Here is a 13,520-nt window from a genome sequence, read left to right as displayed (position 1 = left end):
TGGAAGTGGGTTTCTCCTTGGCCCTTATGCTGTAGAGGAGACCACTAGGAGCTAAGCTTCATGCAGGACCATCTGACCTGGACTTTTTGCAAGCCCTATGAAGCCCTCACACAAGCTCAAATGCTACAGGACTCTGCAGACCAGTCCATGCAACAGTAGACATTCATTCATTGTCTAGAGTCTACAGGTTCCTAAATGCATGGCATTCATTATCATCAAATGCACAATTTGGATCAAAAACCATCACAGTAGATCAGGTAACAAATCATCACAGTAGATCAGGTAACAAAAACATATATATTTTCAAATAATAATATATTAATGGGAACAACAAATACAGGATAGAGTAACAACTGTGTTACTAAACAAGGTCAAAGACAATGGCAAACTATAGATTCAAACTTTGAAGCAAATAGTAATCAATGTAAATATTCCTGGGCTGCCTCAGCCCCGCCCAGGCACACAGCAGCAGAATGGTTTTGCAAGCATCCTCAGGAGGGCTGGAGCCTTCTTTGCAGGACGAGAGGGAGGTTGAGGCTGGATCCACTCATCATTCTTTTGGGAGAGGCTCCTTTTCCTCAGCACGAATTTGGGTTTCGTGTGAGGGTTCTTTGCGTAAAATACGTTGGCCTGCGCTGGAATCCTCAGCTCTGGGGAGAGAGGGGTGTACAAAATAAGGTGGCTCAGGAGGTGCTCCCTGGGACACCCCAACATCTGAGAGCCTGTGCCAGAAACGAACTGAGCCACACACCTGAGAGCTCTCCAATTCAGCACCAATACCAACAAGACAGCCTCCACAGTCCTCCCTGAGGAAGAACTAGGCAGAGCACTTCAACAGACCTAATGTCTGTTCCTACCAAAGGCTTTGGACTCCAAAACATCCCAGGTCCTCTTGCGTCTGCCAAAGCACACCACTAGGGTTTGCATCTGAAATCTCCCACAAAAGTGCCGAAGATTCAGACCCCACATGAGCCATCTTCACAGGTGGGTTTGGAAGGAAGCATTGGATGGTGAGTGCTCTGATGTCAACATGAAATTCTCATTCAAGATGAATACACTACTGGGAGGTGGGAGGGACTGGAAGAAAGGTGGAGCATGCTTGGAGGAAGACCTAAACAGGAGTGCGCCCTGGGCAACAGTACCTTGTCCCTGTTGGCTCCACTGAATCCTCATTCTCCAAGTAGAGGTCCTCCTTCTCCTCTCCGTCTTTCTCTCTCTCCCTCTCTCCCAGCCTTGTTCTCTCTCTCCCAGTCTATGCCTTTGTGGCAAGGGCTGAGGAGCTCTCCACTGCCACACACTAGAGCTTTATGGACAGCCTCAGTGCACAACCAAAGAGAAAGTTGTGAAACCCAGAGAAAAGGCCTAGGATTCTCAAGTATGGCCACGGTGAGGACAGGCTGACCAGCACGGATACCACATTAGAGCCACGCTTCTGCGTTGGTGGAGCCTGCTTCCATGTGAACCAGGCTTCTGAGAATGGAGGCCACATTCCAAATGCTGCCCTCCTGAGAACAATGATTCCAAAGACCAGCAAAGGGACTGCTTCCCTCCGACATGGTGTATGGCCCAGTGGTGCCATGACCCCGAGTGGGGGAATACAACAGCCAGCTTCTCCTTCCTCTGAACACCTCTTTCCTCTCGCCCTCCTCTAACCTAGAGCCTGTTCTCCATCCCTTCTGGGTTGGATGTGGGGATCTCTGCTATGAATTTCTTAGGCTACCAAGGCCCCAGACAGACTTCCTCTTCCATAGACTCTACTAACCTAACAGAAGGTTAAGATAGGAGACAAGTGATCCTAGAACTCATTGGGATGGTGGTCTTCAGCGTACATAGGCTGGGATAATGGCTGCTGAGGTGTTTGGCTCACAAAAGCCAACCAACCAACCAATGAAAAAGCGCTGACATTATTATCAGATGAGCTCTGTGGCTACGTGCTCAGGAAGCCCTCATCTGACTCTAGTTAGGGATCATAACCTGGCTATTGGGATCACTCCTTGGCTAGTGGACTCAGGTGCGGAAGACCATGGAATTGATGCAAAAACAGATGATTCAAGCTGTCTCCCAGGCTGTGTTTTCTTCCCAATTTCATCCTGTTACTGCTTGCTAGAATCTTGGCAATGCTCTGCCCAGGCAGTGGTTTTCTGGTCACACAGAAGGCTTTCAATCCTACTGCTTCAGTCCACAAAATGCCAGTTCCATCTTTAGCCCATGCATTCCCATGTTCCTCTGAAACCACTCCTATCTCAGACCACAGAACCATACTGCTCCTGGAAAGAGGCTTTCCTCCTCACTCCTCAATGATGTCAGCTTTGCATGCGTCTTCATGTCCTGGGCAGGGCACCTGGTGGGGAGCCGCACTAGCCACTGGGGTATACCAAAACACCTGGAGAGCTTACACCAGCAGAAGTGCAGTTGGCTTTGTGCACGAGCCCAACACACCCTGTTGGAGTGTTCTTGGGGGTCAGAGACTACTCTTTGGTGCTAAGAGTTGACCTGAGTCCACATCCTGACCCTTGCTCTCTGTCATCTGATTGTCCCACTTACTCTGACGGTGAGAGATGATTTGGCCCAGCTCATATTCCTCCGGCTTCTCCTGAGTAAGCAAGTGTAGCTCGAGGGCCCTGCGGATGACGACAGGAGCCCGATCGTGGCAGGTCACCTGGAGCAGCATGGAAGACAGGCCTTCAGGAAATGGGCCTTGAAGTGACTACTCAAGGACAGTGGGCAGGGGCATTCTGGAGGCACCTCCACTCTAAATACAAGGGCAACATCCATGACCCTACTACCTGAGGCTGACCTCCTGCTCATCGCGTGGGCTCTTCCCATAGGCTACTAGCCCAATCCTTGTACATAGGACTTCCTGGACCTGCCATTGCTCTTTGTGGAGCTGCACTCCTCTCCAAGTGAAAGGACCCCACTACCTGCATACAGATGCAATCTCATCCCACAAGTTGGGAGGAATGGGACAATAGCCTCCAAGATCCTAGGTCTGCCCGAGGATGCAGGCGGCATTGGGAATGGCCTAGGCACAAAACCTAGAGGCTTTGGTCTGGATTGCCAGGGCCCAAATCAGACCCAGGAACATGACCACACACAGGAGTGACGAAAGATAGCCATGAGAGCTCCTGGCCTCCAGAGGCTCAGTGCTGGCTGGGGTGTACGAGGGCACCTGTTCCGCCAAGGGTAAACATTGGGTTACCTGGACATTTAGTGTGCTTGCTCCACATCCATACTGACTCTGCAGAGAGACCCTCTCAGCTCCTTGTTCAAGGAACATGCAGAACCTCATACTGGTGTCCTGCTCCATAGAGGCCAGCATCCCATACAGAGGAACCTGCAACCTAGGTCCTGGCCTGTTCTCATCTGTCACTCATACCTGCCTCTGCCCTTCTGGACTGCATGCTGCCACCTGACACACAGACTCCCTCAGACATGGCGGTGGACAAGCTGCTGCTCTCCCTCATCTCAGCTCCAGCCCTTCACACTGACCTCTTCCTTCTTGATTCCCATCTATCCTCCTGATCATCCAGAAGCTCCAAATTCAAGAGGGCATGAGTAGTTCATGGTATTGGACCAGTGTCTGCTCCCCACCCAGGTGTAAGCACCAGGGGACACCCCTGCTCCCAGGCTTACCAAAACAGTCTTGGCCATCTTTGGACTTTGTGTTTCTAAGTGGACACGAATTAAGCAGGTGTCTCCCACCTGCTTGTGGGAAAGCGGCCTGGAGGACTTGCAGGTTGATTCTGAGAACTGTGGGGGATGGAACATCAGCAAACCCAGAAACAGAAAGCCACCCCAGCCTGTCAGTTGGCTCTATGGGCTTCTAGCACATATGTCCAGGTGCTCAGGCTTCTCATTTCCCCAGGTGGGAGTGGAATGGCAGCACAAGTACAGCTTGAATAAGGTAGGTGTTTACCTCCTTTCCCTTGACCTCGCGGCGTTTCCTCACGATGAAATAATATTTGATTTGTGGATTCATGGACAGATACATCAGTGAGTGGTCAGGGACCTTGATTTCTGCAGAGCAAAGTGGAGAGAATTGTTAGGTGGCACTCAAGGATTAGACCACAAAACACCCACAACCCCTGAGAGTCTTCGCCAGGGCGAGCCTGCACCAGAATTGAGAGCCCTCCTATCCAGCTACAGTGCCACCAAAGACTCCCTCAGTGATTCTTCCCTGGAGAAGATGATGTACAGGATTCTAAACCAAAAGAGCACCTGGCAATGGAAACAGCACCTTGGGCCCAGAACTTCTCAGTGCAGGTTGGATCTGCCAAAGGGACACTGCCAGGATCTGCATCAGGATTGGCAAAGGCTCCTGTGCTTAGGCCTTTCTCCCCAGGGCAGCCATGCTCACACATGGGCATTCAGGGAAGCGTTGGATGGTGGGGGAATTCATCCCCTTGCCCTGGATGAATCCACTCATGGATGAATACACGGAGGGGAGGTGTGTTGGGCATGGACATGGGAGGACTTGAGCAGGGTGGTGCCCTGGAGAACTCTATTGTTTTCTAGGATCGCTCTCCTTCCCCTTGTTTCTCATCAGGAGCTGTCTGCTTGGTACTTTTATTCTGGTTCTTGTTCTACTTCTGGCTCTTCTTTCTGTCCTGCATCTTCTTGTAGTTCTTTCTGGGTCTTTTTCCTGTTCTTACATGATTCCTTCTTGTTCTTCTTCTTGTGTATCTCCCTCCACCCTTCCTTCTGTTCACCTCCTTCTTTTTCTTCTTCTGCCTCCTGCTCTTTATCGTGTGATCCTCTCCCCACTCAGGAGTGTCTCTTTCTCCTCCTCCTCCTTCTCCTTCTTTCTCTGGCAATGGTGGGGCGTCCTGAGGAGTTCAAATCTATCACACTCTTCTGCCCAGATGCAGCCTCTGTTCAGTAGTCCAAGATGAAATCAGTTCTCAATCAATGGCCAGGAGTGAAACCAAGACCAAAGACAAGTGACTTCCTTTCTTTGTCATTGTCACAGTCAGGAAAGACTGAATAACAGACACCGCATTCTGGATAGGCTTCTACCTGTGGTAGTCAGCACCTCATCTGGACCAGGATTGCTAAAATAGATTCCACCTCCATAAAGCTTCCCCAATGAAAACAAGGTTTCCAAAATCTAGGAGAGGGCCAGCATCACTGCCACCCTCCTGCCATAAGGCATAGATGCCATCACACCTAGTGGGTTCCAGGCCCCCCGTAGTCCTCCCTTTTGACGTCTTTTACACACAAACCTCCCCTGGTCTGGAGCCTGCTCTCAACTGATGCTTGGGTTGAAAGTCTGTTTCTGAAATCACCTTTGTAGATTCTCGGTTTGGTAATTCCTTTTGACTGGCTTATTTTTTTACTAGGGATAAAGCCAGAGGCACTTAAGCACTGAGACCATTCCCAGGCCTTTTGACTTGGGTACAGGGTCTCCCTAAGTTTCTGAGGCTGTTTGGAAATCCCCTTCCCCCTGCACTGCCTCCCAAGTCCCTGAGATTCGCAGACACTGCCCCTTGCCCAGCTCCTTGCACCTCAGTCTTCCTCATGTGTGAGACAGAGCCAACTCAAATGAGGCAGTGTGTGAAAATGGGAAAACTCACTTACGTGCTCGACAGATGGTGTGTTCTACTGTGGACAGGCTGGGATGGTGGAGGCTAGGAGTGTCGGGCTCACAAGAAAGGAAAGAGCACTGGCATTGTGGACAGCTCAGCATTGTGGCCTCTGTTCTTCAGATGCCCTTCTTTGTTGCTGGAAGGAATAATAACCTGGCCATTCTGATATCTTCAGGAGATGGGCACCCAGGCACAGAGGACTTGGAATTGTTCCAAAAAGAACCCAAACAGGCTGTCCCCTGGCCTTGACTTCCTCTTCACTGAGTCCTGTTCCCAGTTGCTGCAATCCTGACATTCTTGAGTAGGCAGGACTTCTCATATCCTGGCCATGGATTGGGACCTGTGCGGCTTCCGTCCATAGCAATGCTGATCCAATCAGGACCCATGCTCTGCTCCTCTTCATTTGAAGGCATCCTTATCAGTGAGCCATAAACCAAACTGATGATAGATTGAGCCTCTCTCTGCCTTGCCCTCATCGATATTAGCTTTGCATTGCCAGACCAGGTCCAGGGGAGAACACATTTAGAGAGGTCCAGCAGCCGCCTGGGGCCTCATTGAACTCGTCCACACTGGACACGCCCATCACTGCACTTGGTTTCCTGCACCAGGCCCACCACACTCTGGCTATTTTAGGGCCAAGGCCCACTTTCTCTTGGCTGTGAGTTATCCTGAGCCCACTGTGGATCATGTCTCCCCACTGTCTGATTGTCCTACTTACTGTCATGCAGAGACATCATTCTCAGCAGCTCAAAGTTGTCCACATCCTCATGCTGCAACAAATTTTGGTCCAAGGCCCTGCGGATGAGGCTTGTCACCCTCTCCTGACACGTCACCTAGATCAGGGTGGGACAAATGTCATCAGAGAATGGCTTTTAGAGGAGCTACCCAGAAGACTGTGGTCAAACATTCAGGAGAAATGTTAGCTACATATACAAGGGCACAATCTTGTTATCCTGCTACCTGAGTGTGGCCTCCATATACCGCCTGGGTTCTTGCAACGTGCTACTAGAACAATCCTGGTACAAATATCTGCCTGTACCTGCCATCTCCCCTCCCCCTGGGGAGCCACATTCCACTCAGGTCAAAGGACCAAACTGCCTATGCACAGACACACTCTCATCTCACTGAGATGACAGCAATGGGCCAGGGATCTGCGCACCAAGTGTGCTCTGGGATGCAGGCTGCCTTTGTGGGTGGAAGAGGCAGATGCACTGAAAATTTTGGTCCTGACTGCCACTACACAAAACAGACTCAGATGCAAGAGTGTGCACTTGAGTGCTTCATGATAGCCTGGAGAGGCCCTGGGCTCTGGAAGCTCGGTGTGGGTCTGGTTCTAATGATGTACTTGACTCAGCACTGGCAGTCACTGAACATGTCTCCTCTGCAGCTGGACACCTGCAGCATTAGCGTGTCTACTGCACATCCATAGAAATTCTGCCAAGAACCCCTTTAGCTCCGTATTTACATACATGCAAAGACTGACATTCCGAAGTTTGGCATGACCCCCCAGGTGATCCCGACCCCAAATTTTCACACCTAGTCATGCTAAGGAGGTTCTCTTCCCTGCCACCAGGAACACACCCCCTCCTACACATGTGACAAGTCACTGCCAGCTCCTCTGCTCCAACCTCACTCATTGAGAATACCAAGTTCTAGGCACTGCAGCCTGCACCCTGGACATATCTCTGCCTTCATCTGTCCACAGCACTTCCGTCTGCACTTCTGGCCTGCCAAACCCACAATACACAGGCCCACTCACCGCTGCAGCTGGGCATGCTGAGGCTCTCCCCACTCAGGTCAAGCCCTTAAGACTGACCTCTCTCTTCTTAATTTCCCACCACAGCCCCAGGGTTAGCTGTGTCTCCTGCCTTCCACTGTGGGGACACCCAGGAGGCAGCCCTGCTGTCGGGCTTACCAGGATGCGCTTTGTCTCCCTCAGGCTCTGTCCCTCTAGGAGGACGTGGACAAAGCGGCTGTCTTCCACCTGCTCGCTGGAGTGAAGCAGTGAGGAGCTGTTACTGGTGACTTTTCTCACGCACCACTCATTGGTTTGGGTGGCCTGGGGCAATGGTCCTGCAGCCACCACAGAGCTGCTGCTCACAGCTGCTGGGATCCTGGATGCCACTGCCACAGAAGGCTCCAAGAACTGTGGGGGATGACAACATCAGCAAAGCCCAGCACCTGCACCCCACCCAGCCTGGTAGTTGGCTCTGTGGGCATTCTAAAACATCCATCCAGAACCTGAGGTTCTTGTCCCCTTGGAGGATGTGGAGTGGCACCAGGAGTAAAGACTGAAGAAGGTGGCTGTTTACCTCCTTTGGCTTGACTTTAAACAACTTGCTGGCAGCTGTTTCCTGAAGAAGAAAGTTATAATCCACTCTGCCATCCAGGGCGTAATATACGTTTCCATCAGCAGGGATCCTCAGCTCTGGAGAGGCAGGGGCAGAGGCGTGGTAGGTGACACTCAAGTAATACACTACCCAACATCCCCCACATCTGAGAGCCTCTGCCAGCTCAGGTCTCACACACAGACCTGAGAGCCCCCGAATCCAGCTACTGTTGCACCAAAGACTCCCCACTGATTCCTCCCTGAGGACCCTCTATGCACAGGAGGTCCCCTACAGGAACACCTTTCAAGGAAATAGCCCCTTGTACCCCAGACCTTCTTAGTTCACGTTGGACCCACCAAAGACAAACAGCTAGAGTTTGTATCTGGATTGGTCCCCAAAGACTCATGTGTTCAAATTTTTCTCCCCACTGCAGCAATGATCACAGGTCAGTTTATGGAAAAGCACTTGATGGTGGGTGCCTCCACCTTGCCAGTGGATTCATCCACTCATACAGGGCTACACTAATTGGAGGGGTATGGTTTGGAGGTGTGTTGAGCGTAGGTGGAGGATGTCCACAGCAGGGCTGTGCCATCCAGAGATATATATTTCTCTTGAGTTCCCCACTTCTGCATTTTCTCCTCATGAGTCTAATTCTCATTCACATTTTTAATCAATTTATTGTTATACTTCTTGTTCGGCTTGTGTTTCTCCTTCTTGTTCTTGTTCTTCTTCATCTTCTCCTCATGCTTCTTCTTAAAGTCATCTTGACCTTCTTATTCATGGTCTCCTCCTTCAACTTATTTTCATTTTTCTACTTCTCCTTCTCCTCCTCCATGTCCTCCTTCTCCTCGTCCTCCTCATCCTTGTCCTCCTCCTCCTCGTCCTCCTCCTCCTCTTTCTTCTTCTTCTTTCTCTCTCTCTCTCTTTCTCTCTCTCTCTCTCTCTCTCTCTCTCTCTCTCTCTCTCTCTCTCTCTCTCTCTCTCTCTCTCCAAGAAGAGTTTACAAGCTGTGAAGGGTTCTATTCTACCACACTCTTCTCTCTAGAAATGGCCTCTGGTCCTAAGTAAACTCAGTTTGCAATGAATAGAAAGATTGGAAGCCAGAAATGATTCTTCATTGAACTGCTTTTCTCATGTACTCATCTAGGTCAGGAAAGGCCACCAAAGTAGGCACCCTGTGGTTGTCTGTCTTCTTTGACACAAGACAAAGAAGCCTCTCTTCTTGGCCCCTTGTGGATAATAGCTTTGCAATGCCTCCTCAGGCCAAGGAAAGAACACATGATAGGCAGGTCCACAGCCCCTGGGGAACATGAAGAACCTGCAGATTTATGCCCCATCATTACACTTTGTTTTATGCACAAGTCCCACCATACTCATCCTGGGCACTGGGTCAATGCACACTGTGTTCTGGCTCCCAGTTATCGTGAGCCCACTGTGACTCACTGCTCCCTACCCTCTGATGGTTCCACTTACTCTGATGGTTCGAGAGAATTTGCAGAAGCTCGTAGTTTTCTGGGTCCTCCTGCTGGAGCAAGTGTGCATCTAAGGCCCTGCGGATGATGACTGGAGCCCTGTCCTGGCAGGTCACCTGAGCAGGGTTGGAGAAAGCTCATCAGAGAGGGAATTTGGGAGTAGCTACCCAGAGGACAGTGCTCAAGGACAATCAGAGACAAGTGAGCTCTCAACACAAGGGCACCATCTTGATACCCTGCTACCTGAGGCCTTCATGTGATCATGTGGGGGTCTTCCTATGAGCCTCTAGTCCAATCTTAGTACAAGAGTTTGCTTCAACCTGCTATGCCCTACAGGGACAAGGGAATAAGGACCAAAAGACTTTGTACAGACACACTCTAGTCCCATCAAGATGGGAGGAATGGTCCAGTGCACTTCCATATCCCTGCTCTGGTCTGGGATGCAGCTGCATTTTTGTATGGACCAGGCACAAACCCTAGGTGCTTTGGTCCTGACAGCCAGGGCACAACACACACTAGGACTCTTTAATGATAGGCATGGAAGCTGCTGGGCTCGAGAGTGTCAGTGCTTGCTAGGGTGTCAGGAGGTTCGGACCCAGCAGGTACAGTGGTTCAACATAGCTCCCCTGGAGGTGGACACCAGAGTCTCATGATGGATACTCCACACCCAGGAAAATTCTGCAGAGAGAGCCGCTAAATCTCTATTCACATACATGCAAACTAGGACACTAATGGGCCCCTCCAAGGCCCCCAGTTCTCTGTGACCCACACCTACCCACCCTAATCATTCTACAATGGCTCCCTTCCCTTCAACCAGCAACATATCCCCTCCCACACACAAGAAAATGACTGCCAACTCCTGTGCTTCAACCTCCACGGTTCAATATACTCCTCCTCAATACCAAGGTCAGTAGAGGATGGCCTGTACCCTCGATATTTCTCTGACCTCCTCTGAACCCAGCACTCACTCCTGCACTTCTGACCTGCACATCCCAAAACACGCAGGCCCACTCGCACCCAGACCTGGCATGCTGCTGCTCTCCCGCCTCTCTCTTGCTCACTTTCTGCTCTCCTTCCTGACCTTCCAGAAGCTCCAGTTCAAGAAGACAGGCCTAGTCCAAAGTGTTTGCTGTGGACTCGGTCTTCCCCACTGTGGGCTCCCAGGAGACTCCCCTGCTCGAAGACTCACCAGGATGCTCCTATACTGTGTTGTCCTTTCCTTTTCCAGGTAGACGTGAATGAGGCACCTGCCTCTCATCCGCTTGTTATATTGGGGCCTTGGGGAGGACCGAGTAGAGACCCCTGATGTCCTGGACTCCGGCTCTGCCCCTTCCCTGGGAGAAGGCTCTGGCTCTGGGGTTGGCTGAGGAGCCGTGACAGGAACTGAGCTTGTAGCTAGAGGAGAAAAGATGCCAACATGACTGCCTTGCCCTGACCTTCCCACAGACAGACAATACCTCTGCTGCCAGGAAGAACTCAGGCCCTTGGCCCACACAGGACCTCTTTGCAGACTGGGGTCACTTCCTGAATGGACAAAGGCTTGTCCTAATTTCCAGCCCAACACCAGGCATACAGACTTCCTGCAGTGGGACAACAGTCGGACCTTTCCTCATATACCCTTAGGTACTCACCACAGTCCGCCTGGCTCTCAGGCTTTGCCTGGCTTGATTTGCCATCTTCAATTGCGGCCAGGAGGTGGTGTGCTTGGTGTTCCAGGTTCAAGCCTCCCAGCAGGAGCCACATGGATAGCAGCTGCTGCAGACTCAGAAAGCCTGGAGGCTGATGGGAAGCCTCGGAGTAGAGGTTCACCCAGGTCCCCAGGAAGGAAGGTGAGGCACTGTGGGGAGGAAGGTGTGGAGTCAGCAAAACCCTGGCCTTGCCTTCACCACGGCCTCCAGAGAAAACCTCTGACCCTACACTGGGGAGAGCAGTCTTTCCTCAGCCTTCCCAAGTCAAATCACCTTGCAGGTCCCTATTCTGGAAACAGGAGCCCACCCTCTTGACCCCAAGCCCATTCCATGTTGAAGTTGGTCCAGGGGTCCACCATAGTCACTGAAGAGGACAACGTGCACTTATGCCCCATGGAGTCAGGGATGCAGTCACATGTAGGATATGTACTCATGGCACCTGCGGTTTGAGGCTGACCCCCATGAAAAGGGACACAATGGCAGTCATTTGCACCCTATTTTTCAATGAATTATGAAATGTGACTGGAAACGTGTCTTCACACAGTGGGTGCTTTCTCCATGTTCATCAGTGAATGAGCCCAAACTGCTGATTCCCACATATCTCTGGGTGTGGGAGCCGCCATGTCCAAAGCCCCTGTCCAGCTATGTCCCAGCTAGGATGCTCTGTCCCACTATGGAAATTAACATGTCTTTATTAACCCAAAAGTGCTTTTCCCAAGGCCTGAGTTTTGAGACGCCTCTGGCACAGATCTACGTTCTTCACAAAGCCAATATCACACCAGAAAGACCACCTGGCCTCGCTGAGTCCACCTGGGAATGAGCTCAGTGCACACCATTGAGCTGTGGTGCCCAGTGTGTGGGGACTGCTCCACGGACCTCTGTGGATCAGCTGGAGTCAGGATGGTTTCTCTGCCTGAGAGCGGAGTTCACTCCCCTTGCAAGGCTGTGGCAGGCACCTCCAGGACTCGTCCCATTCGGGACTGACATTCCACTATGAGTGTGGTCCTCTATCTCATTAGGTATCACAAACCTTTGGGTCCCTGAGAGGTACATGGCAGCCCCAAGACCCAGGCATGAGGGGGCTACACACTTGGGCTTGGTGGTCTGGTGCTTACCTTGGGAACAAGAGATCCAGCACCTGATGGGTGGGGATGGAATCCCAGGAGATTAACCCCATGTTGCCGCTGCAATGTAGGTTCCTCCCACAAATGACAGGCAGGAGCTCATTCCTAAGCTGGTCCTGCCTGTAAGGTTCAAGGCTCTGTACCCTGAAGGGCTCCTCCGTGTTCTCATCATTTTCACCCTGTGTTGGGACCAAGAATGTTGGTTTAAAATGGAAATGGTGACAAACAGAAAAATGACTTGTGCCAATACACTAGAGTCAAAGCACAATGGGACAGTTCCCATCAGTACAAACACACACCCACACACACCCACACACACACAGTCAGAATAGGAGTCCTGGGCCATTCATCAGGGATCAGACTAGAGGGCCTGCTGGGCTCACCTGCCCTGTGCTACTCACTGTTACTCTTGAGCTCCTCTGCGACAATCGCCAGAGGCTCTGGCGTCTAAGATGAAGCCTCACCCAGTGCATCCACAAAAGGGCTAGTTGGCCCCCCTGAGATTCCTGGGAGCCTGAGGCTCGGCATTGTTTGCAACCACAGGAGAACATCCTTCTCCCTCCAGTTTCTCCAACCAAATGAGCTCGGATGGCTTGGTCAGTTAAGTGGGTGCCTGGATACCAGGGTTCCATGTTCTGTTTGATCCATTGTCAAGGCAATGATGTCATTTCCTGTGCCCATACCTGAGCCTCTTTTCACATAAGACCACTTTCAAAAGCCCTATGAGCTGCTGATTTCTCCTCCATGCCTAAACATCTCAGGTGCGCAGGTGTTCACCAACAACTACCCAAACATCCCCACCAGCATCTGCCCTGCTTGGTGCCACTAGAGTTCCAGCTTGGAGCCTTCAAAAATGCATTCACAACCAGTCCTTCCCTCTCAGCAGCTTTTGGACCCTGGTCCCATCATTGTGCAACTCATGGTGTGCCCAGTCTTTTCTGGAAAGTAGGGTAGCATCTAATCTCTAGGGTTTATTGTGTCTATTGGCCCATAACACCCTCTATTCTCTCTGAAACCAGAGATGGGACTCACAGGTGGCTAAAGCACAAATGTAGAGATGGGACAATCACAAGAAGGGCAGAGACAAAGAATGCACCCCAACTCAATCAGGCCTGTGTCCCACACAGGGACGTGGCCAATGTCCGTCCCATCATGGCTGCAGTTCCCTCTCTACACCATGGCAAGTTGGAGGGGACTGAGATGCAGAGGCTGCTCCCCTCTGCCATACAACTTCCCAAGGCTTCTCCTAAGATTTCAAAAGGGCCAAGTGTGTCTAGTGTTGGGGTCTCACAGAGACTCCGAGGTACCACAGCATCCTGCT

General features: G+C 51.3%; 1 long non-coding RNA gene across 2 annotated transcripts; it reads right to left on the bottom strand.

The window, feature by feature from the left end:
• Positions 1 to 278: 278 nt before the first annotated feature.
• On the bottom strand, positions 279 to 12,850 carry LOC144374235 (uncharacterized). Of its 2 annotated transcripts, XR_013433682.1 has the most exons (7): positions 12,191 to 12,850; positions 11,019 to 11,224; positions 9,389 to 10,782; positions 7,898 to 8,013; positions 6,304 to 7,731; positions 2,545 to 4,017; positions 279 to 650 (listed from the first exon to the last, which is right to left on the bottom strand). It is a non-coding gene; the product is annotated as an uncharacterized LOC144374235 (long non-coding RNA). The 2 variants fall into 2 exon arrangements; XR_013433681.1 differs by having other exon boundaries at positions 279 to 4,017; positions 12,191 to 12,823.
• Between the last annotated feature and the right edge of the window lie 670 nt (positions 12,851 to 13,520).

This window comes from Ictidomys tridecemlineatus, unplaced genomic scaffold, assembly GCF_052094955.1.
Source record: "Ictidomys tridecemlineatus isolate mIctTri1 unplaced genomic scaffold, mIctTri1.hap1 Scaffold_626, whole genome shotgun sequence".
In the NCBI taxonomy this organism is placed as follows: Eukaryota; Metazoa; Chordata; class Mammalia; order Rodentia; family Sciuridae; genus Ictidomys; species Ictidomys tridecemlineatus.
Note: the sequence above shows the minus strand (reverse complement) of the source record. Positions and strands in the feature narration are given on the sequence as shown.